At 43.7% G+C, this 24,291-nt stretch overlaps 1 protein-coding gene and 1 long non-coding RNA gene across 2 annotated transcripts in view; one reads left to right on the top strand and one right to left on the bottom strand.

Annotated features, from left to right (window-relative positions):
• Window positions 1-24,291, top strand: part of kiaa1217 (KIAA1217 ortholog) — a 604,059-nt gene that overhangs the window by 22,732 nt on the left and 557,036 nt on the right. The gene's annotated exons all lie outside the window — the stretch shown is intronic.
• On the bottom strand, window positions 7,089-23,137 carry LOC116968832. The gene is made up of 3 exons (XR_004410539.1): window positions 23,125-23,137; window positions 21,167-21,168; window positions 7,089-7,239 (listed from the first exon to the last, which is right to left on the bottom strand). It is a non-coding gene; the product is annotated as an uncharacterized LOC116968832 (long non-coding RNA).

The following is a 24,291-nucleotide window of genomic DNA, read 5'->3' on the forward strand; positions in this document are numbered from 1 at the left end:
CAGAGGGAGGTGTCAAGTCCTAGGTTCATGTGTTTGGAGATATGTTGGTGGAGCTGTAGTTGATAAATAAGAGGCAGACGTTGGTGCCTTTGCTATCAGATGTTCAAGGGGCAAAGGTAGGGCCAGAGAGATGGTGTCTGCCATGGATGCAGCTAAATAGAGTAGGGGAAGGTTAAAGATGTCAGCAAATACTTCTGCCAGGTGATCAATACTGGTTTGGAGAAGGCAGCCAGAAACTCCACCTAGGCCAGTTGCTTTCTGCAGGTTCATTCAGGAAGGCCAGTCTGATGTTTGCGATTGTGACCATGGTATGGGTGCATCCTCGGCAGTCTGAGTGCATTTGGGTTTGTTCTCGTCACATGTACCAAGGAACAGTGAAAAGCTCTATTTTTTATGCTATCCAAATTGATCTGAGTACTTACTATACATAAATATGATTGTGAAACTTGAGTATAATTATCTATTAATGGGAAGCAAATGAGAAGTTATGGAGTGCAGATAATTCTCAGCATTGTAGGTGAAGTCATTCCACTGACCTGTTCAAAACAAGTATAAAATACATTGAGCCTGTCGGTAAGGGATGCATTGGTACGAGCAATTCCTCCAAGCTTTCATTTGTGTGCCTTATGCATCTATACACTGTAAATGGATCGATTGTAATCATGTATTGTTTTTCTGCTGACTAGTTAGCACGCAACCAAAAGCTTTTCACTGTACCTCGGTACACGTGACATTGAACTGAACTATTGTGGCATGTTGTAGCATGCAAGCCATGCTGCAATCAACAGGTGTCTGACTTCAGCTTGGTATGGAATTGGTTCTTTGTGTTGCAGATTAATTGAGTGTCTAGGAAATTGACAGAAGGAATATAAAATGAAGCTTTCCACATTAGTGTGACAAGTAGAAATGTGATAGAAACATAGACAATAGGTGCAGGAGTAGGCCATTCGGCCCTTCGAGCCTGCACTGCCATTCAATATGATCATGGCTGATCATCCAACTCAGTAGTATAAATTAGTGATAAATTAGGAGTGAATGTTAACTGTTAGCATCTAGTGGTGGGTCAGTTCAATCAATGATGATTTTATTGTCGAGTGTGAAGTGCAAACCAAAGCACATCCCCAATTAGCAAATTGTACAGAAATGGTCTACTGGTCCTGCATGCAAGCGGCACAATATTTGTACGCCAAGTCCAGTCCACACTCTAGGTATTATGAGCAGTGTGTGTTCCAGGCAAGCCCCAGGCTGCTGGAGGACCTCCAGCCATCGCCTTCCCTTGGATGTGTGGACCTTCCAGCGAACAGACAACCCTCTCCTTGCCTGTTCACCTTTGTACCCCGGGGGTGCCTCCTGCAGCCGACCTTGAAGGCACAGTTGGCCAGACCCCGGTTCCCCCTCCTCTCCTACTGGCCTCGCTCCTCACTGGTCGTGTCCGTCAATACCGGCTCCATCCTCTGTTTGGGGATGAGCAGGGGCCGGCTCGGCGGGCACCCCCTCCAGGCCATGGTCCGCCAGATTCGCCGAGCAGGGGCAGGCTTGGTGGGCTACTCCTTCTAGGCCTCGGCCTGCCACGTTTTGTGTTTGGCCATGGGGGTCCGGCTCATAGGCCGCCCTCTAGGTCACCATGCTCAGGGAGCTTCAGCTGCACGCTGCAGTCTGGGGGGAGGGGGGGGGGGCGTCTGGGGTGGGCATGTACAACAGTATCACACTTTAACATATGGTTAGCACACAACTGGTGATCTTCACAAGAACATACAGGTGTAAAAGCAACTAGGTGAAAAAAGTATATGTTGGATTTATTGCAATGGTACACAAGTAAATGATGTTGGGTTCTGGTGAAAATGCATTTGGTATTCTGTATGCTGCTTTGATTTCCATGGCTGAGGAACGGTATTGCTTTAGAATACGGCAATAATTCATCTGTCTGAATTCTGAAATGAGCAAATGGCATTGTGCCATAACATAGAATTAATTAGGCCAGGCCAATATATACTCGAGCGTAGTAAGACAAATGATCTCTACAAAATGCCTAAAGTATGGCAGGTTAGATCTGACAGGATGTTTATTGAGACTGCAAGAGTCTAGAACTGGTACGCAGTTTCTCTGGTTAATGTTAATGTTTAACATGATTTAAGAAAGATCTGCTCAATATTTACTCATTTGCACTACTTTAAAATTCTCTAGCCTGAAGGATAATGCTAAGTGATGCTTTGGATACTAGAACATCACAAATTGAGTGTAGGTGGATTGAGGTTGGATTATGAAAGACGGAGCAGGCTTGAGGAGCCAAATAGCTTCCCGCTTCTTTATCTATGGTACTGTTTTAAATTGAGAGAGCAGGGACAGTATGTACTGGCCCCTGATAACAGATGGCTTCACATTATGAGATGTAATTATGTTCCAATATAATGAAATGTTGGAAAGCTTCCCCACTATTGGCATTCGTACAGTATTAGTGTGACAGTGCTGATTAATGTATACGGTGCTGGCTCGAAGGGCCGAATGGCCGCCTCCTGCACCTATTTTCTATGTAATGGGAATGTTGCTTGTACCTTGCATTGTCTCTATCTCTACTTTCTACTGATGTTGCAGCCTAGTTGAGAAGGTGCCTATATTCCATTGGCCAAACTAACAAACCTACAGTTAAAGGTACACAAAAATGCTGGAGAAACTCAGCGGGTGCAGCAGCATCTATGGAGCGAAGGAAATAACGTTTCGGGCCGAAACCCTTCTTCAGAACCCGCTGAGTTTCTCCAGCATTTTTGTGTACCTTCGATTTTCCAGCATCTGCAGTTCCTTCTTGAACACAACTTGCAGTTAAAATTATTTTTTGAATTGAATTCCCTGCAAGGTACCTAGTCCTTCAGCCAACTGAAGAGTATTCCTCCTTGCATTTAAATAAAAATTTGGATATGGATAAATGACTGCTTCTGGTCCCTGTTTTTGTAATTTTTTTTTTAATTGAAAAATAGCAAAAGAATGTGAAAAATTTGGTTGTCTTAAGGGGCGCTCCCACTGTACGAGGGAATTCAAGAGCCTCGCGAGTTTAAATAAAAATAAATCAAACTCGTGGTAAGCACGTAGAATGTACGTCAGAGCTCGGGACGTGTCTTAGCGGCTCGTAACGCTAATGGCAGGTACTCGGGAAACGCAGTAAGCTCGTGAACACTCGTGAAGATTTTTCAACATGTTGAAAAATGTCCACGAGAGCCCCGAGTACCTACGAGCAGCTATTACCGTAATTCTCCGAGTTCGAATCGGGGGCAACTCGGGCGAACTCTTGAATTAGCTCGTACAAGTGGGACAGCCCCTTTAAGTGAATATTTGATGTCAGCAAAGAAATATGAATGCAAACTCTTATTAAACATCCACTATGTCGTCTAGAGCGACAAACTGATGTAGTTTACTTATTTCAAAATGTATTATCCCCTTGTATATTTTTCTGAATAATTAAATGCTCCTTTCTACTTTCACTGTAATGTCCAATCGAGGCATTCAATTGCAATTTATGAATGCTACATGTTGCAAAACTGCACAGAAACGGGCCATTCAGCTCACAGAATCCATATCAACCATCAACTACCCACTCGCATTAGTCCTTCATTTTATTCTCTGCATATTCTCATCATCTCTCCTCGGATATTACTACACAAAGGGCAAATTAACCTTCCAACCCGTAAGGCTGTCAGAGGAAATTAATGTGGTCATGAAGCGCATGCAAACTCCACATGGACCACACCAGAGATCAGGATTGAACCTGAGCTTCCAGTACTGTGAGGCAGACACTCCGTTCTCTATTCCTGTCTGCTGTACTTCTAACCAATACACCATGAAATGTTAGAGGCTGCTATACAGGGCCCTGCTCCTCTGTGTCCAGTGGCACCAGTCCCTAGATATACTGCTTCCTTCAGCCCTTGCGGTGGTTGCATCAAGATTCACTAAATCCCTCTGCATGTACTCCTGCTCCTTGGGATATGTCTGTCGCAATCATTCACTTGCAAAACATTTCATCTATCGAACGTGTCCAAAGACAGGCCGCTCGATTTGTTACTAACACCTATGTGTGAGTGAGAGAGAGAGAAGCGAGTGTTACCAAACTTCTGAATTCTCTGGGGTGGAACCCTCTTCAAGACAGACGTGAAGCTCACCGTTTGACCTGTTTTTACAAAATGTTAAATGGTCAGCTAGACATAGATCACAAGACCTACACCAAACCCAAACCAATTAGGAGCAGACGAGGGCATTCGATCCAATTTGTGATCCCAGCTACAAAGACAGATGTGTACAGCAATTCGTTCTTCCCCCGCACAATTAAAGCATGGAATAATCTCCACCAAACTATAGTTACCCAACCAGATGCAACTAAATTTAAAGTAGCACTTTCTTCCCAATAACCCTTTCTGGCTTAATCCCTCCCTTCACCACCTCCAGTTTAAATTCCAGTTGGAATATTTTGGAGGACCAAGAAACCAAGAACCAAGACATCTCCTTGAGCTGGAAGGTCAACAGGTTAGGATAAACCAATATGTGTCGCTCATGGTTGATGATCTTCCAGCAGCAATTAATGTTTGTCTCTGTATGTATCTCTCTGTGTATCCCTGGAGACAGCCCATAGGTAAGAATCCTATGTTACACAGTTGCTTGGCATGAACCTCGACATGAAACCTTTCAAAACCTTGCTCACAAAGAGATGGGAGATCGTCTCATCTGCATCACTGCCATCTTGAGGGCAGTGTGTGTTGATAATGCAGGCAATAACTGATTGGGAAGGCCTCTCTCGCTGCCATTCAAGCCTGCTTGTGATTTCTGATGAAGCATTCTTCACCAAACGGCTTGGGGAAACCATCCCACAGGTTCCAGCGTGTCTGTTGCTGTTGTCGTCAAACATTTTTTCTTTGTAACTATGAGATTTGCTGTCTCTTTTTGCAGGGATTCGACAACGCCCACCACCCCTTTGCTTCCACAAATGTTAGAAACATAGAAAATAGGTGCAGGAGTAGGCCATTCGGCCCATTCAATACTCATGGCTGATCATCCAACTCAGTATCCTGTACCTGCCTTCTCTCCATACCCCCTGATCCCTTTAGCCACAAGGGCCACATCTAACTCCCTCTTAAATATAGCCAATGAACTGGCCTCAACTACATTCTGTGCCAGAGAATTCCAGAGATTCACCACTCTCTGTGTAAAAAATGTTTTTCTCATCTCAGTCCTAAAAGATTTCCCCTTTATCCTTAAACTGTGACCCCATGTTCTGGACTTCCCCAACATCTGGAACAATCTTCCTGCATCTAGCCTGTCTAATCCCTTGAGAATTTTGTAAGTTTCTATAAGATCCCCCTTCAATCTTCTAAATTCTAGCGAGTACAAGCCGAGTCTATCCAGTCTTTCTTCATATGGAAGTCCTGACATCCCAGGAATCAGTCTGGTGAACCTTCTCTGTACTCCCTCTATGGCAAGAATGTCCTTCCTCAGATTAGGTTCCTCAGAATGTTGCCTGACCTGCTGAGCTCCTCCAGCAGTTTTTTTTTTTTGTTTTGATTTCTATGTACTTGGGATTCTTCTTTCCTTTACCTACCCCTTCCCCAGATTAGTTCCATCTGCTTTTCATCCCTCCCTTGTTTGGTTCCCCCTCTTACCTTCCAGCCCCTGCTTTTCACTTCAGTACACTAACAATCTTTGCTCCACTTTCATTCCTGACGCAGTTCATTCCTTCCCCTCCAAAGTTTCTCTAACAGTTTAAAAAAACAATCTTGGATCTATTTGTCTCCTATCTACATCAATTAATGCAGGCTGAATTATATTGTTTGCTCTGGAATTTCAATGCAGCTTAGCATTCAATTTGACGTAAGTTTTAATCAAATTGCGGTAGCTATGGTATTCAAATATGCCATCCCATGACTTGATGCAAGTTATTTCACCTGCAGGTTTAAATACTTTTTCAATGGAGCAGCAGCAGTATTAACAGCTTCAAGGAAACTGTAGGTTGCAGTGATGGTTTGAAACATTACATACATAAGCTTAGTTGGTTGAAAATTATTATCGGTGAAACTGCAAAATATGTTATTAGATTTGGTATTCAGATATTGACTGACATGTATTTGCAAAGCCTTTTGTAATGTTAATGCTATTTTTTAATATATTTGAATGGAATTAAATTATTTCTTCCGAGCAATAGTAGCTGCAAAATCAGGAGCACAGGAATGTAAAGAGGTTGGCCTCTAATTGAATATAGCTACATGTTCTATTTATCATTGTGGGATGACTGTCACACTATTCCCCTTTAGTTTTATGATCTTGCCAATATTTGTTTCCCTGGAGTCTGACAAAGGGTCCTGACCCCACAATGTAACCTATCTATTCCCTCCCTAAGTGCTGCTTGATCTGCTGAATTCCTCCAGCACTTTTCCTTTGTTCCTGTTTGGTTTCCCTGCTGGAAAATCAGGTTGATTTGAAACTACATGTTCTAAGAGGATAATACATTTTCTATTAATTGAATAAGGAAATGCACTGTTAGGATTTGGGGAATAGCGTCAATTCATTCACTAAACACTCTTAATTTAATCTTTGCTGGCAAATTTTATGCATGTTCCAATTTTGGAGTTGGCTCGGTGTTCGTTCCTGCTGCAGAATCAAAAGATTGTGGATTCAGATGCCCACATGCTTGTACATGTAACCAACGCTGATATTTCAGTACAATAAGAGATTGCTCCATAGTCAGATGTGTCATCTTTTGAACGCGTTGAATCGAGGTTCCAGACTTCCTTGCGGGGTGCATATGTAAAAAGTCTTCATGTTATAGGAGTAGAATTAGGCCATTTGGCCCATCGAGCCCACTCCATCATTCAGTCATGGCTGATCCCTGCTTCCTAATCCCATTTTCCTGCCTTCTCCCCATGACCCCTGACAGCCATTCTAATCAAGAATTTGTCCATCTCTGCCTTAAAAATATCTACTGACATGGCCTACACAGCTCTCTGTGGCAATGAGTTCCACAGATTAACTACCCTCTGACTAAAGCAGTTGCTCCCCATCTTCTTTCTAAAAGAGCTCCCTTTAATTCTGAGGCTATCACCTCTGGTCCTAGACTCTCCCACCAGTGGAAACATCCTTTCCACATCCATCCTATGCCTGTCATTATTCTGGAAGTTTCCATGAAGTCCCCCTTCAACCTTCTATACTCCAGCGAGAAGAATCCCAGTGCTGTCAAATGCTCATCATATGCTAACCCACTCATTCCTGGAATCATTCTTGCAAACTTCTTCTGGACCCCCTCCAGAGCCAGCACATCCTTCCCAGATTTGCTCACAGTACTCCAAATGCAGCCTGACCTAGTGCCTTAGAACCTCAGCATTACATCACGGTTTTTGTATTCCAGTCCTCTTAATATAAATGCTAGCATTGAATTTGCCTTCCTTTCTACCGTTTTGACTTTCAAATTAACTTTTTGGGAGTCCTGCACCAGCACTCCCAAGTCCCTTTGCACCTCAGATTTCTGAATTCTCTCTCCATTTAGAAAATAATCTACGCCTTTATTCTTATTAGCAAAATGCATGACTTTTGCTATACTGAATTTCATCTGCCTCTTCTCTGCCCAGTCTTCCTACCTGTCCAACTCCTTCTGCAGAGACCTTGCTTCCTCTGCACTGCCTGCCCTTTCACCGATCTTAGCATCATCTGCAGACTTGGCCACAAAGCCTTCAATCCCCTTATCCAAATCATTAGTATACAACGTGAAGAGAAGGGGCCCCAGCACCGACCCCTGCAGGACTCCACAAGTCACTGGCAGTCAACCTGAAAAAGTGGCTTTTATTGCACGTCTTTGCCTTCTGCCATCCAGCCAACCCGCCCGCTCTCCATGCTGGTATCTTCCCTTTAATACCATGGGCTCTCATCTTCCCTAGCGGCCTGACCCTATCGAAGGGTCAGACCCTTCTGAACCTCTACGTAAACAACATCTACAGCCTCCGCTCTGTCTGTCAAAGAACTCCAGCACAATCATCGGGCAAGATCTTCCCTTCATAAAACCTTGCTGACTTCTGCCTATTTTGTCGTGAACTTCCAAGTACTGCGTAACCTCATCCTTTATAATTGACTCTAAAATCTTACCAACCGTACTTCTTCTGATCTTCTGGCAGTACAAGGAACAAAAATGCTCTTCCATTGAGCTGGTCTGTACTTGTCTGTTAACCAACATCTAGATCACTGAAAAACAAAAAAAGCTTCTGATGGGAGTCTAAAACACAAGCAAATACTGTCAATGCTCAGTGGGCCAGGCTGCAACAGTGGGGGAAAAGAAACTGAGTTTTAGGTTGGAGACCCTATGTTCTTACAAAGAGTCTCTGACCTCAAACGTTGACTCTCTCTCACCAATGGTTGCAGCCTGATCTGCGTATTTCCAGTATTTTCTGTTTGTACAAAATCATTGAATCCTTCATTAGCCGCTAGGCTTTTGGGTTTCGCAGTCAGAGTTCCCTGTCTTTGCACAATGAAACTGATAGCAGCTTCTGGAGTATGCAGATGTACAGCAGCATGCAGAAAAACAGAAGAAACAATCAGTAATTCCCAGCTGCTCTACAGGGAGTATTGTTTTTCAGCCTTTGCCAATCTTTGGGGATTGGTGACAAGATGTATGCAAGGTGGAGTTTGATGTTGTGGAAGGGCTTCACGGATGGGAAGATTTTGCTTTTGTTTCTGTATTATTACTACTGCATAGCTGTTTTATACCCAACTTTACATCTAGATAATTTTTACTGGTTCTCATTGTAATTTTTACATTTAATCCAATTTATTAAAAAAAAAAAAAATAAATAAAAAAAAAATAAAAAATGCAATAGATTTTAAAATTCTGATTTCTTCCTTGCCTTGTTCCTTTTTTTAAAGTTGTCTTTTAGAAACATGGAAAATAGGTGCAGGAGTAGGCCATTCGGCCCTTTGAGCCTGCACCGCCATTCAATATGATCATGGCTGATCATCCAACTCAGTATCCTGTACCTGCCTTCTCTCCATACCCCCTGATCCCTTTAGCCACAAGGGCCACATCTAACTCCCTCTTAAATATAGCCAATGAACTCATTTTTACTACCCATCGCTGCCTGTGGAAATTCTTCAGTGCAATTGGCTGGTAGGTTCATGAACGAAAGTGAAGTGCGGGGATCGCTGGTCAAAGCAGATTCTGGGTTGAAGGGCCTCTTTCTGTGCTGTATCTTCAAACTAAACTATTAAAGAAAATAAGAGTGCACTTTCTTCTTGCCAGTCCCTGAGTTGGATGATCAGCCATGATCATATTGAATGGTGGTGCTGGCTCGAAGGGCCGAATGGCCTACTCTTGCACCTATTTTCTATGTTTCTGTCCCAAATACCAGACCACTTCCAAAAATAGTTGTGTTTAATTGTCATGTGTACCGACAACAATGAAATTCCTCCTTGCTGCAATTTAACAGGTCTGTAAATGTTTTTTAAAAAAATGCATGAATAAATCTGTGGTGTAATAAATAACTGTAATACTAGGCAACCAAATAATATAAAACCGAAGTCTATAGTGCAACCGAAGACAAAATCCATGGATAATTGTGGTTACTGAGATTGGTGTTTAGTAATGCTTTGGAGCCTGATGGGTGCTGGGAAGAAACTGTGCTTGAAACTGGGGGTCATGGTTTTCTGCTGATGGTAGTAATGAAATGAGTGTGGCCAGTGTGGTGTAGGTCTCTGTAAGTGGCTGCCTTTTTGAGACTGAGAGCAAGATTGGGTTGTCCATGGGAAATGACTGTCGTATCAGGAGTTTGATTGGAATACTTTCCTGCGCCAAGAAAGCTCAAACTGTACTCTGTATAGGCAAAGCAGTCAGCTTGCTTAGCAGCTCGAACATCTACCGTCTGTGGGCTAGCTGTTTGTATGGTGCATTGTAATAATGTTTAAAAAAAACCCTGATCTCAAACTTTCTGAAAGAAAAACTGCATGAGCATCATTACTTTTAAAACTCCAGTATCGTCCTGATCTGAAGATGCATCAGAATTGCAAAAATTTACGTATAGAATAGGATAGAATGCATTTTATTGTCATTCAAACAACTTGAAATTGCATTTTCTACAGTCTTAACAATTACAAAAAAAAACAAGACCCACACTTAACACAGTTTACACAAACATCCATCACAGTGAATCTCCAACTCCTCACTGTGATGGAAGGCAAAAGTATTTTCTCTTCCCTTTGTTCTTCTCCTGCGGTCCATCAGTCCAACTGTAACGTCGAGGTGAACTAGGGCTCCTGGTGGGCAATGGTAAGTAAGCCCCGCGGCCGTTTAAGCCGTGCTGGGTGATGTTAGGCCCCGCTCCCAGTCCTTTAAACCCCGCGATTCCAGCAGGGGAAGTTGCCGTTGCGGGAGCTGCGAAAAGCGGTCTCCCACCAGGGACCTGTGAACTCCCGGTGTTACCGTCCACCAGGTCGCAGCCGCGCGCCACCACAGCTCCTCCCGTTCCGAAGACGGCCAGCTCCGCGATGTCAGGTCCGCAGGCTCCGCGACTGGAGCCCTCAGATTGGTTCTGGCCGGAGGCTGCTGCCGGCTCCACGATGTTAGGCCCAACGACATCAGGTCCCCGAACGGGGAAGAGATTTAAAACGGTTCCCTCCACCCCCCACATATACACAGCTAAAAAAATAATAAAACTAGAATCAAACATATTTAACGAGACAAAAAAAAGACAGATGGACTGCAGTCAAGCCGCTGCCGTTAGGCGCCACCACACCACTTTTCTTGTGCTCATGGCCATTTTGGAAGGCTTGCATAGTCATGTACTGTGATTTCATATTCCTCAAGCATTCAGATTGGAGATCTTTGAAGAATTTTGCTGATGAATTATAGTTGGCTATTTTCTTACTCTTTGGAATACTTGTTAACTATGTGTGAACTCGGTCATTGAATCCTATCTAGCTTTGATGCCAATTCAGTCTGTGGGAAGCTCTAATGTTCAACAGCTGGTTTCTAATCCACCCCAAGAGAACTTGAAAACTAGCAGAAAAATTGCTACGAACAACTTGGTTTGCCAACTTTTCCAAGCATGCAATGTTTTATTTTTATAGACTTTACAATGTATATTTTTATAGATTTTTCGGGTTGAACAAAAATGCAAACTAATTGCGATTTTTAAAATTTTCTGCATCTCTCTAGAATTACATTTTCATCTGTAATCACTGCAGGGAATCTTGGATTATTGCTCAAACAAAGTTGCACATTTATGGAATGTACACTTTTTTGTTTTGTTTGGTAAAGGGCCTGTCCCACGAGCATACGATCTGCATGCGGCAAGCGCGACCCAACCGGAAGCGGGGGGCCGCGCGGAGGTCGAGTGATCCCCGTTCAGGGCCTGTCCCACGAGCATGCGACCTGCATGCGGCAAGCGCGACCAAACCGGACGCGGGGACCACATGGAGGTCGAGTGAGTGAGGTGAAGTTCGAGCGAAGTCCGCGCGTGACGTACAGCGTCGAGATGCTGCGCACGCCCGTCGAGGCGGGGTGAACGGCGTCGAGGCAGCTACGGGCCGGCAGGTCGTTGTCACACGGAATTTTTGAACACGGTCAGCTTTTTGGAGCCCCGCGCGATGTCGGTACCAGCTCCGCACAACTCCATATGGCTCCGGTGATTGAAGTGGGACCGGCCCCGCGAGGCCGTACGGCTCAATTGACCACGTTAGGTCGCGCTTGCCGCATGGAGTCACATGCTCGTGGGACAGGCCCTTTAGAATGTAATTGCATCATAGACAAAGTTTTGGATGAGCTGTAAATTTTTTTTTCTCTTTGCATGCTTCCTCATCTGAAACTATTGAGTCTGAATCATGTAGGGAGTCAACTGATAGTAACTGGTACCAAGGAGAAATGCCCATCTATGCCTACTTGGCAGCATAGTTGGTTGAGAAAATCCAGCTCAGTCCTTCTCTTGCCCAGTGTCCACACAGGCATGCCTCTCTGAAAGCACACTGGAAAGATACCAGGATTACGAATGCTGATTTTTGTTTTTCTCATTTGTAACCCAAGGGAGCAACTTCAACATCCCAATTCATTCTCAGCTGAAATAAGATCAGTAAGTAGAGTTTGAAATGAAGCAGGGACTATCTTGTCTCTAAGGCTTAACTGTTCATGAGATAAACAGGCTGAACTATCTGGTGAGAGGGAACCATTTTCTTCAAGAATTATTCAGCAGCAGTTTGGCATGGAGGCAACTGTTACATTACCTGATGTATTCAATTGCACACATTTATTGCAGGTTCTAATCTCCAATTGTTTCTAAATTAAAAGGAGCACATTAAAAAAATAACACACACACTTTTCCGCTTGCAGTATTAATTTCTGCATCGATTCACAATTTCTAGCAGCTCGAGGATTGCCTTGAAGGGATGCCTTTCATGAGCCAGGGCCTTCCAGATGGATATAAAATGGGGACGATGATAATGAATGGGGACAAGCTCATTGCATTTTCAGTTAAATGCTTTCACTCTGCAGCTACTAAATTATTTTAAGATGACATGTGGCTGTTATATCAAGAATTTAATGCCACAGTTTGACTCAATTTGAACTGGTAAATTACTGTGGAATGTAAATTATTGGGCCATGTACACTAAGATATAGATTGAGTTTAACAATTTTATAACCATTTAATACAGTTGAACAAGATTCTACCAATAGTTCTAGCATTTTTTAGATGGGAGCCTGTAATTGTGCTGTGCTATTTTCACCTCCCCTAACCCATCCTTTCCTAATCCCATTACCATCCATTTACTTCCATGTACCATCACTTCTTAGTCTCGCCCTAATCCACACTATCCCAATTTTCTCACCCCCTCTATTTTCCCCACCTCTACACATCTTGAAAATGATTAAAAGACTCTCGGTCTGAAGGATCTCGACCCGAAATGCCACCTATTCCTTTTCTCCAGAGATGGTGTCTGACCCGCTAAGTTACTCCAGCTTTTTGTGTCGATCTTCTGATGGAGATCAATGGTCTGAAACATTCATATCGTTTTGCTCCACAATATTTTTTTTAACACTTGCATTTCCAGTTTTATTTCAGGTTTTTAACCACGGCATTTGGATTTTGTTCTGAACATTCCCTTTGCTTTGCATTTATTTGCATGCAGTGTAGGTTTATCAAAGGAACTTTGTTTTTATGTATATCAAATGCAGACTAAATGAGTATTGATGGTAATCCATGTTTATCTAGTAATGGATACTGTTCTTGATTTAGTTACAGTATTCCAGAACAAGGGGTCCCAGTTTAAGGATAAGGGGGAAATCTTTTAGGACCGAGATGAGGAAAACATTTTTCACACAGAGAGTGGTGAATCTGTGGAATTCTCTGCCACAGAAGGTAGTTGAGGCCAGTTCATTGGCTATATTTAAGAGGGAGTTAGATGTGGCCCTTGTGGTTAAAGGGGGTATGGAGAGAAGGCAAGTACAGGATAATCAGCCGTGATCATATTGAATGGCCTACTCCTGCACCTATTTTCTATGTTTTCTATGTTTCTAATGCCAATATGGATGTTCTATTTTAATGGGCCCTCTGGAGAGTTTGCAGTTGGGATTACATATATGCATACATTATGCATTATTTATTTGTATTCTGTGCAGTTTAGTTTATTGTCACGTGTACCGAGGTATGGTGAAAAGCTATGCTAGCCAGTCTGCAGAAAGACAATAGATGCTTACAATCGATCCATTAACATGATAAGAGAATAACGTTGAGTGCAAGGTAAAGCCAGCAAAGTCCGATCAAGGATAGTCCGAGTGTCATCAAAGGAGTAGATGGTAGTTTGGCGCTGCTCTCTGGTTGTGGTAGGATGATTCAGTTGCCTAATAACAGCTGGGAAGAAATTGACCCTGAATCTGGAAATGTGCGTTTTCACACTTCGCTCCTTTCCCTTCAGGCAAAAGATATAGAAGAGGGAGTGGCCAGGGTGTGACTCGTCCTTGATTATACTGCTTGTCTTGCGGGGGCAGCATAAGGTATTAATGGAGCCAATAGAAGGGAGGATGGTTTGTATGATAGTCTGGGCTGTCCGCAATTTGCTGCATTTTTTGCAGTCTTGGATGGAGCTGTTCCCATCCCAAGCTGTGATGCATCCTGATAAAATGCTTTATGGTGCATCTGTTGAAGTTGGTGAGATTTGTAGAGGACATGCCAAACTTCCTAAGGATTCCAAGGATGTAGAGGGCTGGTGTGCTTTCTTGGTCATTGGTTCAATATGGGTGGTTCAGAAGAAGTTGTTGGTGATATTGACTCCTAGAATTTTGAAGTTTTAAACCATCTCTACTTCGGCACCTTCATTGCAAATTGGGGTATGTGTACTGCTTCACTTCCTGAAGTCTGTCTCTATCTCCTTTGCGTGTGCGGACGTGGCGTCGAAGGATAAGAAACCGAAGCTAAGAAGTGGAAGCCTAATACCCGAACGGAAACTAAGCCAAAACGCCAAATAACCAAAAGCGTACGAAGCCGAAACACCAACTAACCGAAAGGATGGGACGCCTAAAAGCAAACTCACCGAAAGGGCGGGACGCCTAAAAGCAAACTCACCGAAAGGCCGCTCTGCCGAAACGCCAACACACGGAAAGGCCGCTCTCCCGAAAAGTCAAATAACGGACATGATGTTGCCGGGAGGCGGGACTTATCAGCAATTGGTCCAGACCCCCTCGTCCATCACATCACTGACAGCGGTCCATGTGAAAGATCAGCACCTACCAACAATGAAGGGACAATGAAACCAGCTGCCGCAAGCCCTTCCCACAGGACCGGGTCGGCATTAAAACTCAAAAAAGCGTTACTGATGTTACATGTATAAATAGTTCTTACATTCAGGAACCTGGTTAATTAAGTGGTGGGATTATTTCCCTGTCCTAACTGTCTTTGCTTTAGCCGGAGGTTATATCCATTCCATCCCTCCCTCGCAAAGATGTGAGATTTCATTAAGAACACACATGGATGAATAGATGCATAGTCTAGCGTCTCTTCCATGCGCGCAACACATGAAGCTGATGAAATTAGGCAACTGTTACACCAAAGATATTCACAAAATACTGGAGTGACTCAGTGTGACAGGCAGCATCTCTGGAGAGGAGGAATCAGTGGCTTTTCGGGTCGCGATCCTTCAGACTAAGTCTTCAGGCCCGATGAATGGTCTCGACCCAAAAGTCACCCGTTCCTTCTCTCCAGAGATGCTGCCTGTTCCGCTGAGTTAAGCCAGCTTTTTGTGTCCATCTTCGGTTAAAACAGTTTTCAGATTATCTGGTGTTTTGTGCATGGGAGCTAGTTGTGTGCGTTACACAGGCAACCAGACAGTAATAAATAAAACGTGCTTCTTGTTGTCGGGGGGGGGGGGGGGGGGAGAGGAGATAAAATTGTTCGTTGCCGATGGGTCCGATGGCAGTGCATTGCGGCCGGGGACTCTGGGTGGGCGGAGGGACCAGCCTGTAACACACCTCTGCTCCACCCGGCGCTGTCGACACACGGCCCGTCACAGTGCGGTCGCATGGGGGAGACGAGGTGGAGGGTGGCCGTGGGAGAGTGGGGGCTGTCCTTCGGCCGCTTACAACTTGGTGCTCGGGTTCAGGTACCCAGTCACCTACGGCTTGTGTGGGAAAAAATGACCCCCACCTTCCCGTCTCCATCGGCCAGTGATGTGATGGACGTGGGGTCTGGACCAATCGCTGACACGTGTCCCCCCCCCCCCCCCCTGGCGACATCATGTCCGTTATTTGACTTTTCGGCAGAGCAGCCTTTCGGTGAGTTTGCTTTTAGGCGTCCCACCCTTTCGGTTAGTTGGCGTTTCGGCTTTGTACGCTTTCGGTTATTTGGTGTTTCAGCTTCGTTTCCGTTCGGTTATTTGGCGTCCACTTCTTTGCTTCGGCTTCTCGGCCTTTGACGCCAAGTCCGGATACCTTCCATTGTCTTGCTGACATTGAGAAAGGTTGTTGTCTTGACACCAGGACACCAGGTTCTCAATCTCCTTCCTGTTCTCCGTCTCATCATTTTTTGATATCCGGCCCATAATGGTGGTGTCGTCTGCAAATTTGAAAATGGAGTTAGATTTGTACATAGCAGCACAGTCGTGGGTGTACAAGGAGTAAAGGGGGCTGAGAACGCATCCTTGTAGAGCCCCCCCCCATTGAGGATTATCGTGGAGGATGATTTGTCCGCTATCCTCACTATTGGGGGTCTGTTGGACAGGATGTCGAGGATTCTGTTGCAGAGATGAGTGCTGCCACCAAGTCCCGTGAGTTTGGTGATAAGCTTGGCTTGGATTGCTCACTTGTTGAGCAATTAATTTCACATTGCCGTTTTGATTTTTATATTACAGAAACTAAAATATCAAATTATTTCCACAAATTGCATTTGTCAGAAATATTGCTGCTTTGCTTCATGCTGTTAGAACAAGCCCTCCAAGTGCCTTTTTGATCCAAGTAGGCTCAGTTCCAATCAGACTAAGCCATGAACAACTCTCTGCCACGAGCGTTGTGCACTCAATTGAAGATATTGACGGACACTGTAGGATCCCGGGGCTGCCAATTCATGGAGCAAGTGATGCCAATGGGTCACTGTGTCAGCCAGCAAGCAGCCCCGAGCCCCATTTTTGAGCACGGAGTGACCTTACGGGTTTCTGCTGCTCATCCAATACCATGCACTGTTCCACATCATAAGATCACGTGATAGGAGCAGAATTAGGCCATTTAGCCCATCAAGACTACTCTGCCATTCAATCATGGCTGATCTATCTCTCCCTCCTAACTCCATCCTCCTGCCATCCTTCTAACTTGGTATCCCACCTCAAGCCCTATGCATCCTCCTTGCAGTTTACAGTAGCACTCAGTGGAAGTCCGAAACAAAATGCGGTGGAATATTGTTTTAGACAATAGGTGCAGGAGTAGGCCATTCGGCCCTTTGAGCCAGCACCGCCATTCAATGTGATCATGGCTGATCAACCCCAATCAGTACCCTGTTCCTCCCCATATCCCCTGATTCCGCTATTTTTAAGAGCCCTATCTAGCTCTCTCTTGAAAGCATCCAGAGAACCTGCCTCCACCGCCCTCTGAGGCAGAAACTCGCCACTCTCTGTGAGAAAAAATGTTTCCTCGCCTCCGTTCTAAATGGCTTACTCCTTATTCTTAAACTGTGGCCCTGGTTCTGGACTCCCCCAACATCGGGAACATGTTTCCTGCCTCTAGCGTGTCCAAGCCCTTAACAATCTTATATGTTTCAATGAGATATCCTCTCATCCTTCTAAACTCCAGAGTGTACAAGCCCAGCTGCTCCATTCTTTCAGCATATGACAGTCCTGCCATCCCGGGAATTAACCTTGTAAACCTACGTTGCACTCCCTCAATAGCAAGAATGTCCTTAAATTAGGGGACCAAAACTGCACACAATACTCCAGGCGTGGTCTCACTAGGGCTCTGTACAACTGCAGAAGGACCACTTTGCTCCTATATTCGATTCCTCTTGTTATAAAGGCCAACATGCCATTCGCTTTCTTCACTGCCTGCTGTACCTGCATGCTTACTTTCATAGACTGATGTACAAGGACCCCGCAGATCCCGTTGTACTTCCCCTTTTCCCAACTTCATGCCATTTAGGTAGTAATCAGCCTTCCTGTTTTTGCTACTTAATCTGCCATGCATCTGCCCACTCCCCCAACCTGTCCAAGTCGCCCTGCATTCTCATAGCATCCTCCTCACAGTTCACACTGCCACTCAGCTTTGTGTCATCTGCAAATTTGATTTTTGTTTTTCAAAGATTTGCTTGACCTGAGATTTTTTATTAAGTGGCAACTTCCAAAGGAGCATAATATTTAGAATTGCAATGATGCAACTGGTCGACAGATCTAAGCATGATGGACTGGAAGTTACTGTTTTGCATAATTTAATATTACACATTAGGTGTGCTAACGCTAAACTATGTTTTGCAACGTAAAGCATTCTTTTTTTTTGTCATCTTTGGCAGTCTCCCGCCTAACATTTAAGTGTGGCTTGAATCATTTCAGTTAAAGTTTTGTACAACTTTTTTTTTTTTGATCAATCTTTTTGATTTCCACAATTCCATTGCTTTTCCTCCTGTGATACCCACCTCCAGATTTAAATTGATTATCCCGATACTTTACTTTCCCACCCATCCCTCCTGCGGCGTTACTTTAGCCATAGTTGCCTTCTTGGGTGCATTCTCAGGTGACCATTCTGGCAAGTTGTAAAGCAAAAAATCAGGACACAAATAGGTGTTCGGCCAATATTGGCCAAAGGCCAATGTGACTAGGTGTGCCTTGGGGTTGGTGTTGGGGCCCATTACTGTTTGTCATCTATATCAATAAACAGTGAATGGCAGGGCTCTGGAGAGTATTATAGGCCAGAGGGATCTGGGAGTATAGGTGCATACTTCCTTGAAGGTGGAGTCACAGGTAAACAATAGATAGGGTTGACAAAAAGGGTTTTGGCACATTGGCTTTCATCAGTTAATGTTGAATATGGAAGTTGGGAGTTCATGTTGCAGTTGTATAGGACTGTATTGGTGAGGCTCCATTTAGAGTATTGTGTTCAGTTCTGGGCACCATGTTATAGGAAAGATGTTGTCAAGCTGGAAAGTGTACATAGAAGATTTACGAGGATGTTGCCAGGACCCGAGGGTCTGCGCTATATGGAGAGGTTGAGTAGGCTGGGACTCTATTCCTTGGAGTGCAGGAGGATGAGGGGTGATCTTAGAGGTGTATAAAATCATGAGAGCAATAGATCGGGTAGACTCAGTTTCTTGCCCAGAGTAGGTGAATCGAAGACCAGAGGACACAGATTAAAGGTGAAGGGGGAAAGATTTAAACTGAAACTGAGGGGTAACTTTTTCACACAAAGGGTGGTTGGTGCATGGAATGAGCTGCCAGAGGAGGTAGTTGAGACTGGGGACTATTGCACCATATATAAAACTATTAGACAGATGCATGGATAGGACGTGTTTAGAGGGATATGGGCCAAACGCAGGCAGGCGGGACAAATGTAGCTGGGACATGTTGGCCGGTGTGGGCAAGTTGGGCCGAATGGGCTGTTTCCACGCTGTATAACTCGATAATGCAAGTAATATTTTCATTGTTCCATTTTGGGATATAACAATAAAATGCTCTTGACTCTTAAATGAGGTGATCCAAGGGCCAGTGCTAGATTTTTTTTTTTGTGCTTGCATATTTCCCCACTGATCTACTGGATGATGCCCACAGGTGAATGCAGCAATATTATTTGCATAACACCTTGGAAAGATACTTAAAGGGATTTCACAGGACCCTGGTGCAAAATCTGTTACAGCATTTGTATTTTTTTTTCTCCCTTGGCATGTATGTTATTTTACAAATTGCTCACTGCTGCTGTGTGTGTGTGTGTGTGTGTGTGGGGGGGGGGGGGGGGTGTTGGGGAAGAAGGTATAAACCATGTTGAAAAGATTATTTCAGTGGTACACTTTGCTCACTACTCCCCTCTTTCTTGCTGATTTCTGGCTTGCCGACTGTACAATATTTGAGGGCACATAATGAATATCTTGGTTAAAAGCTTGAGTTTTAAGTTGTCCCTTAAAAAATGAAAAAGTGGTACATTAAAGTTTGGAGCCTTGGGTGGCTGGAGGCACAGTTGTAATTGCTGGAATGATTGCAACGTATCTTTAAACTGAGATCTAATTTTATTTTTCCCATTTGATGCTGTCTTGCCCATTGACTGTTTCCATTTTTGTTGTGTTAATAATGCTGAATTTGGCACTGACTATCGAGGTTGCTCAGTGTCTGGCTTGGTCTGAATAAGAAGTTGGGAGTATGAGCCAGCAAGACTCATATTTCTGGTGCATTCTCTGCTTTGACCGATTCTGATTCGACTTTACTGAGGGTGCTTGTAAAAATGGAACTTACTGTTGGAACTAATGTGGGCACCAGATAGAAAGGCTGGTGCGAGTGTGGTTGTAGGTTTTGGGAAAATAGCGGAGGGTGGCATGCTTGATCATTGGGTGATATCAGTGAGAAGCGCGCAAAGGATGATTGAGAATTGAGTTTTGATATTGGGTTCAAATGATGGGTGGCTCAAAGGACAGAAATGTGATGAAAGCTGAAGAGAAAACAGAGGGCAGGTAACATACCACATAAAGTAAACAACATTGAGTGTTAAAGTTGCTTGGAAAAATGCCATAGCATAAACATTGCTGAATTTATTACACTGCATCTGGTCTTTCATCTCCTATTATTTTGTCAGTTGCGTTCGTGAAACACAATCTTGTGGACTACTACATACCTTCAATGTGTACACCTTCTGCCTATTACTGTTCTGTTTGCGTAACTGAGTTACTGCACAAGTCAGTCCTCATAGTTCAACTTATTACTTTGATCTATAATTCCAACTAGACTTGCTCAATCTATTGTTAAAGCACCCATGTATGTTTTCCTCTACAACTCTATTCCATCTGAGAATATTGATCCTTGTGCAGCTTCCTCTTTTGAGAGAGGAGTCTTTTCGGAGACTGGGTTGTCTCAAATAATGTCTGGTAACTGTGGCAATCCCTTCGCTACTTTGACTTATTTCCTCGTACAATTTTCTCAGATGCACAGCTTGCGGGTATTTTTGTCCTTGCGATGTCACTCTTCAAATTTCCATGTTTACCTTAATGTTCTGAGTAGTTCTCGTGGAAACAAGGTGCAGGAGTAGGCCATTTGGCCCTTCAAGCCATTCAATATGATCATGGCTGATCATCCAAAATCAGTACCCTGCTCCTGCCTTCTCCCCATATCCCTTATTATTCTTAGCTATAGAATTAACCCATGGCTTGGTGAAATGCACTATTTAATTTGTGTGATCCTTAACTGTGAGGTCTGTGGGTGTTGCTTCTCTTTTGAGTCATCCTTGGACTCGTGCCGGTGAAATAACATTAAACCTCATTTGTGCAGAAGCTGTTGGTGGAGATTATTTCAGATTGACAGCTTTCAGTAAATTCCTTTAGTAGAAATTAAATTACTACAATTTAAAAAAATCAGTAGAACAATTATTTATTTTTTTTTTTTGGTGCTGGACTGAAATGCACTTGAATCACACTTCTGCACATTGGTTTTAAAATGTTCTGACCTATGCTTTATACTTGAAAGTGCGCACCAGCAGACTCTATAACAGTTATCTGACTTCTGAACGCACCTTCCATAAGCAAGGAAGGTCTCTACCCCATTGACGATATTCGGCTTTGTTTATGGAACCTGTGCTCTACCATGCTCAGAAATATATTCAGCACTCTTTATCTTCCCCTTTGCCCTATTTATTGTACTGAGTTTGACGATTGTATTTATGTGTGATATATCTGATTTGTTTGACTAAATGCAAAACAAAGCTATTCGCTGTTCCTTGGTACATGTGGCAGTAATGAACCGAAACTTGTGAATTTTGCAATAATTTAGAACTTGTGGCATTATCTATATTACTAAAAGTCTGATCTTGACCGCTTTTGGCCCACGGTGCTGCGATTTCCGAGAGAAGGGGAAGGGACTATAAAACCCAGAAGTGTAGTGCCTCACCCGGTCTCCGCCAGACCCAGGAAGCGAGAGGGTCACGGCTCTCTGAGCTGCGAATAACACTGAACGCACGTCTACTCCACGGTGAGTCCCCTCGATGCGGCTCTAAAGTGGCTGCAGCCCAATTGTTTGCCTCGCCTTTTTTTTAAAGTTTGTGTTCACAAAATGAATTTTGGTTGTCAGGTGGCTGCAGCCCAAATGTTTGCCTTGGCTTGGCTTTTTAAAATCGTTGCTACAGTTGGCTGCCAGCCCAAGAATCCATTCGGCCCACAATGTCTATACTAGCCCTCTGGAAGCCAGTACCTTCAGCCCGCAACACCCATACTAGCGTGACAGTAAGGCCCCCCCCCCCCCCCCCACTGGCGAGCAATATTGGAATTGGTGGAGAGGTGGAATATTGCGTTGGTGACCAGCCCCGCTGTGTGATGCTGGGACCCAACGGGTCCCACTTAGTCTAGTTAAACTAAGGTATTGGCGTGTTCATAACTGCAAACATTATAGTCTCTATCCCAGCTATTCGTTGGGAATGATTTGGTTCTCAGCGTCTGCACATTCATTAGTAAAGGGTCCGACGACAGTGCTTCTGTGGCAAAATAAATAAAGGAAAAACTGCAGCTGCTGATAATCTGAAATGGAAGATTTGAATCAGTAGGTCAGGCAGCATCTATGGAGAGTGAAATGGTCAACATTCAGAAACCACTTGTTGAGAAAATGAGAAGTTGTTTGACCATTCAAAATTTGTTCTTCAATCCATAGAATCTCTCAATAAAAAAGCAATATGATCCATCCAATTTCAAACTGGAATACATATTCCTTTTTAAATGAATTTGTAGCCAAGCCTGGCATAGTAAATAACATTTAAAGAAATGGTGCCCAGTACAGTTGGCTGAAAGGTCTTTTAGTCCTAGTGGGAAGTAGTGAGCAAATTTACATCTGACTTTGAGGTTTCATAGATGTCCAGCCTTTTAGCAATCTTCCCATTGAGGCAAAAGGGTTCCTCTGATATACATGCTCCGAGTTTTATGTTTGGCAAGATAGCAGCAGTACTCGGAGAAGCCACATGGACAAAGCTGCAACTGGATATGTAATCTCGATGATACACACAAAACGCTCAGCCGGACATGCAGCATCTCTGGAGAGAAGGAATGGGTGATGTTTCGGGATCCTTCTTAATCTTGATGTTCCTTTCTGATTTTTGGCTTTATTTCTCCACCCCTCTTGGATTTAGGTGTTGCTGGCAAGACCAGCATTTATTTCCCATGCCTAATTGCTTCTCAGAAGTGGTGGTGGCAATCCTGAACAGTTACAGATTCCCATTGGAGAGTTTTTAACCCATGATGAAGGATCAACATTTTTATCAATATTTCCAGATCTGTGTACAGTGCATATTGAATGAACCTGCATGTGATGTTATTCCCATATCGAAGTGCTCATAGTGATGGAGATTGGAAGTTTTGGCAAGTGCTGTGTAGGATTGTCTGGTTACGTGGCTGCAATGTATTTTTGTAATGACACAATACTCGAGTGGTGGAGGGGGCATGTGATTAATGCTCCTGTCCCACAGGAAACCTGAACGGAAACCTCTGGAGACGGTAAGACCTTTATTTCACCCAGTTTGATTCCACCAGGGAGGTCTTGCCTTCCACTACCTGCAACCTCCGGTAACCACCTTCAACTAGCATCGCAACTGGCTTCGACTAAAAAATTACCGATTTTTAAAACTGCAACCTATTTTTAGTCGAGGCCGGTTTTGAATTTTTTGAAATAATCTCTGGAACATAGAAGAAGCTCGACTACGTGGAAACCACTTTCAACCATTAGGGAGAGTGACAAAAACCTCCGGGAAACCTTGGGTGGGGTGCAAGGTCTTCAGAGGTTTCCGTTCAGGTTTCCTAAGTGGGACAGGGGCTTTAGATGGTGGAAGGGATCCCAATGTAGCAGGATGCTTTATCCTGGATGGTGTTGGGCTTCTGATTTGCTGGAGCTGCACACATCCTGACAAGTGGAGTATATTCCATCAGTCCTGATTTGTGCCTAGTCGATGGCGGAAAGACTTGCTTTGGGAATCACACGTAAACAGCAATGGTAGTGTCGTTGAACTGGTGGATCTGCCATTCACATTTAAATAATTTTCACGCTGTCAATATTTGTGCCACTGCAGTAATATTGAGGATTGGAACTTTGATTTAATGTTAAAATAGAAACAAATGTTTCATGAATTATTTTTGAAAATAAAAATATTAAAAATCAATTTTTCGAATTTTGGTTCATAAATTTTTTATATGATGTACATCAGTTTGAAGCAAAATCCTGATCTGGAATATCGACTATCCATTCCCAACACACATGCAGCCTAAACAGCTGAGTTAATCCAGTGAAGATAGACACAAAATGCTGGATAACTCAGCAGGACAGACAGAATCCCTGGAGAAGGAATGGGTGACGTTTCTGGTCGAAGAAGAGTCTCAACCTGAGACATCACCCATTCCTTCTCTTCAGAAATGCTGCCAGTCCCGTTGAGTTACTGCAGCATTTTGTCTGTCTTCAGTGTATACCGGCATCTGCAGTTCCTACGCATTTTGCCCAGGTTTTTCCAGCGCTTTGTTTAGAGGACGTTTTCAGCATCTGCAGTTCTTTGCGTCTATGTAAAACTAGTTTTTTTTTAAGCCATTCTGTTGATTAAGTAATAATTGTGACCATATTATATTATGAAATAAAATATTGTAAGTGTAGCTAATGATG

Source organism: Amblyraja radiata, chromosome 2, assembly GCF_010909765.2.
Source record: "Amblyraja radiata isolate CabotCenter1 chromosome 2, sAmbRad1.1.pri, whole genome shotgun sequence".
Classification (NCBI taxonomy): Eukaryota; Metazoa; Chordata; class Chondrichthyes; order Rajiformes; family Rajidae; genus Amblyraja; species Amblyraja radiata.